This window comes from Eptatretus burgeri, chromosome 13 (assembly GCF_056783735.1).
Source record: "Eptatretus burgeri isolate ZD-2024b chromosome 13, Ebu_testis_v1, whole genome shotgun sequence".
In the NCBI taxonomy this organism is placed as follows: Eukaryota; Metazoa; Chordata; class Myxini; order Myxiniformes; family Myxinidae; genus Eptatretus; species Eptatretus burgeri.
Genome location: NC_140973.1, coordinates 26,320,222 through 26,325,397, shown reverse-complemented (window position 1 = coordinate 26,325,397; position 5,176 = coordinate 26,320,222).

Sequence of the window (5,176 nt, the reverse complement as noted above, 5' to 3'; positions counted from 1 at the left end):
CAATTTTTTTTTTTTATAAACCAAAAAGAAAAAGCAAAATACATAACGAACCCATAATCAGAGTAAATATTAGTCCGATTATTTTTCTACAAATATAATGGAGCTGACCAAGTTTCAGCCTTCGACGATGTTCGCCTCAATTGTAGTATTATCCATCCTGTTTGTGAAGGTTAGTCGGTGTAGTGCGCGCGTTCGTTCGTTCTTTGGTCGATTATTCCTTCTCCATTAAAATGGAAGAATGCAACCGCCCTGAGTTATTGTCGATCATTTATTTTAATACTCTTTATTTGTTCACCTTAACACGGAACAAAAAACACTTCCATTGAACACGGCGCTTTTTAATGAATCAACAAGGTAATAAATTCGTCACGAGGCAAGCTGAAGCTGTTATTGTGGAGAAAGGAATTACTACTCTCCGCCACGTGTGTAGCACTTCGCTGGCCAATGGGAGGCGTTGGAGGTTTGAAGGAGGTTACTACGGAGGTTACGTCAAGATTTTTTCGCACAACACAGCGGAGAATAGAGAATAAAGCAAACACAGCATGAAATGTCTCAACATGAAACCGAGCGGCTTGGAACTTGACGTGCATCTTGCATACTAAGGGGACTCCAATGGAGTGCATGAGTGAAAATTGGCTTGGGGTTAATTAACAACAACGCCTTTTGAAGATAATAATTAACGGATTTATTTAATTATCCATTATCAAGGTGTCGTGCTGTTCGGTCACCTCGCTGTCCCTCACTGGGGTCTTAATTCGACATTTTTTTGAGGGGGGCTGCTCAACAATGGCTTGACTTGGACCAGGCCGCAACGATTTCTTTCTTATAAAGTTTTGGTTTCACTTTCGTCATTCATCTATCTATAATTCCAGCAATCACTGGTCCGCAAATCACACAGCAACCACTGGTCCGATCTAATTGAAACTTGCCAGGTATATTGCTGGGGTCCTGTGGATGTGCCTTTTCAAGGTTTGATATTAATCAGACAAGTGGTTCCCAAGTTATAGCCATTTATTTACCAAACCAATGACAGGACACGGTGCTATGACGTCACGATTGATGTCCCAATTATTTTTTTTCTTATTTTTTCGACGTACGGCCATACACGTACGGGCACGCATGTACGGGCACGCGAGAGCGAAGGAACGACCTGTGTGGTTATTGTTTCTGGCACGCGGTTTGAAAGTTTTTTTTGTTTGTTTTGCATGTACGGGCATGCACAAGTATTATCAAATGCCTGATTGTCATACCCACGAATCGTTGGATACATTGCAATTAAATGCTGGTAAAAACCAGGATTTAATTCGTGGCTTTATTTGATTTCCGCATGTGCCGTAACCTCAAGAATCTCTTATCTCAGCTGAATTTCAAATTGTAAATTCGGATATTGCTTGGGTGTTTCCAGGTGCACGGGTTTATATGACCGATCGGCGATCACTAATCGCTTTCCAAGCCAGCAGTTCCTGATCAACTGTTTCGTTGGAGTGCTTCATTGAGTGCTTAAACCACTCGATCACCATCACGTATCGATCATTGCACCATCAATGTATCGATCGACTTGAACAAAGTTCAGGGCCCATTTGCCTGCCTTTGGCCGTGCGGTGCGTCAGGCTGGGGTTCACTCACCGAAAATTTGCAATTTCATTTCACACCACATTTCTCCTTTTTGTGCGATTTTCATTCATTATACGACCTGTCACCTCGACATAGATATACATCCCCCCCTATCTCTCTCCTCCCCCCCGCCTCTCTCCTCCTCCCCCCCTCCTCTCCTCCTCCCCCCGCCTCTCTCCTCCTCCCCCCGCCTCTCTCCTCCTCCCCCCGCCTCTCTCCTCCTCCCCCCGCCTCTCTCTCCTCCTCCCCCCGCCTCTCTCTCCTCCTCCCAATATGTCATCATCACATCATCATGTCATCATCTTTAGTATATGTCATCATCACGTAATAATGTCATCATCACATGTCATCATGCGTGAATATCATCATCTTTAGTATCATCATCATCTTTGGTATCATATCATCATCATCATTATCATCATCATCATCATTATCTCATCATCATCACAGGTATGTCATCATCATCTTTGGTATGTCATCATCTTTTGTAATATGTCATCATCATCACTTTGGTATCATGTATCATCATCTTTGGTATCATCATCATCATCTTTGTATCTGTCATCATCATCTTTGGTATGTCATCATCATCTTTGCATCATCATCATCTTTGCGTATATCATCATCATCATCTGTATCATCATCATCATCACGTAAATATCATCATCTTTGCGTATCTTCATCATCTTTTGTAATAATGTCATGTCATCATCATCATCATCATCGTAATGTTTGGTATCATCATCATCACATCATCATCTTTTGGTGAATATCATCATCTTTGACATCATCATCATCATTTGATATCATCATCTTTGCATCTCATCATCTTTGATATCATCATCATTTGATATCATCATCACATCATCATCGTCATCACGGTATCATCATCACATCGTTATCTTTGATATCATCATCACGTCATCATCATCATCACGATATCATCATCACGTATCATCATCGATATCATCATCACATCATCATCATCACGACATCATCATCATTTATCATCATCATTTGATATCATCATCATTTGATATCATCATCACGTTATCATCATCCCCCCCGGCGCCTCTCCTCTTGCCCCCCCGGCATGCCTCTCTCCTCCCCCCGGCGCCTCTCCTCCTCCCCAGCCCTCTCCTCCCCCGCGGCCTCTCTCCTCCCCCCCGGCGCCTCTCTCTCCCCCCCCCCGGCGCCTCTCTCCCTCCCCCGCGCCTCTCTCTCCTCCCCCCGCGCCTCTCTCCTCCCCCGGCGCCCTCTCCTCCCCCCCGCGCCTCTCTCCTCCCCCCCGCGCCTCTCTCCTCCCCCCGCCTCTCTCCTCCCCCCGCCTCTCTCTCCTCCCCCCGCGCCTCTCTCCTCCCCCCGCGCCTCTCTCCCTCCCCCCCGGCATCTCTCCTCCCCCCGGCGCCTCTCTCCTCCCCAACCTCTCCTCCCCCCCGGCGCCTCTCTCCTCCTCCCCAGCGCCCTCTCCCTCCCCTCCCCCCCGCGCCTCTCTCCTCCCCCCCCGCGCCTCTCTCACCCTCCCCCCGCCTCTCTCCTCCCCCCAGCGCCTCTCTCCACTCCCCCCCAGCCTCTCTCCTCCTCCCCCTCTCTCCTCCTCCCCCCCTCTCTCCTCCTCCCCCCGCGCCTCTCTCCTCTTCGCCTCTCTCCCTCCTCCCCCCCCGCGCCTCTCTCCTCCTCCCCCCGCGCCTCTCTCCTCCTCCCCCGCGCCCTCTCTCCCTCCTCCCCCCGCGCCTCTCTCCTCCCTCCCCCCCCCCGCGCCTCTCTCCTCCTCCCCCCGCGCCTCTCTCCTCCTCCCAGCCTCTCTCCTCCTCCCCCCCGCGCCTCTCTCCTCCTCCCCCCGCCTCCTCTCCTCCTCCCCCCGGCGCGCCTCTCTCCTCCCTCCCCCCGCGCCTCTCTCCCTCTGCCTCCCCCGCGCCTCTCTCCCTCCCTCCCCCCGCGCCTCTCTCCTCCTCCCCCCCCGCGCCTCTCTCCTCCACTCCCCGCGCCTGCCTCACCTCCTCCCCCGGCCGCTCTCTCCTCCTCCCCCCTCCTTGCATCATCATCATCACATCATCATCATCACGGTATGTCATCATCTTTGATATGTCATCATCATCGTAATGTCATCATCGGTATCATCATCACGGTATCTTTATCCTCTTTGGTATCGTCATCTGGTGGTATCGTCATCCCCCGACATCGTCATCACGGTATCATCATCATCACGGTATCATCATCACGATGTCATCATCACGACATCATCATCATCCCCCGTTATGTCATCATCACGTATCGATTATCGGTATATCGTCATCCTGGTATCATCGTCATCTTTGGTATCATCATCACACGATATCATCATCTTTGGTATGTCATCATCCTGGTATCATCACGTCATCTTTGGTGGTATCATCATCCTGGTATGTCATCATCACGGTATCATCATCATCACACGATATCATCATCTTTGATATCATCTCATCACGTCATGTCATCATCTTTGATATCATCTGGTAATGTCATCTTTGATATCATCACATCATCATCGTCACGTCATCATCACGTTAATGTCATCATCACATCATCATGCGGTAAATAAATCATCAAATATCATCCTGGTATCGTCACACGACATCATCATCATCACGATCATCATCATCCTGGTATCATCATCACATCATCACATCATCATCGGTATGTCATCATCTTTTGGTATCATCGTCATCTTTAAATGTCATCGTCACATCATCATCATCAATGTCATCATCTTTACATCATCATCCTGGTATCATCATCATCACGATATCATCATCACACGGTATCATCATCATCTTTGGTATCGTCGTCACGAATGTCGTCATCTTTTTGGTATCATCATCACACGACATCATCATCACGATATCATCATCACGTATCATCATCTTTGGTATCATCATCGGTATCATCATCCTTTGCCGGTATCATCATCACATCATCATCATTTGATATGTCATCATCCCCGGTATCATCATCACGTTATCATCATCATCACGACATCATCATCATCACGGTATCATCATCTTTGATATGTCATCATCACACGATATCGTCATCTTTGCATCATCATCATCACGGTATCATCATCATCCTGGTATCATCATCATCTTTGATGTCATCATCATCATCATCATCTTTGATGTCATCATCGCGGTATCGTCATCCCCCGGTATCGTTATCCCCCGGTATCGTCCACATCCTGGTATCTCGTCATCACCGGCCATCGTCATCACGGTATATGTCATCATCTTTATCATCACTCCCCCGGTATGTCATCATCGATGTCATCATCCCCCCCGCGCCTCTCCTCCTCCCCCCCGCGCCTCTCTCCTCACTCCCCCCGCCTCTCATCACTCCCCCGCGCCTCTCATCCTCCCCCCCGCGCCTCTCTCCTCCTCCCCCCGCGCCTCTCTCCTCCTCCCCCCGCGCCTCTCTCCTCCTCCCCCCCCGCGCCTCTCTCCTCCTCCCCCCCCGCGCCTCTCTCCTCCTCCCCCCGCCTCTCTCCTCCTCCCCCCCCCCGCGCCTCTCTCCTCTCCCCCCGCCT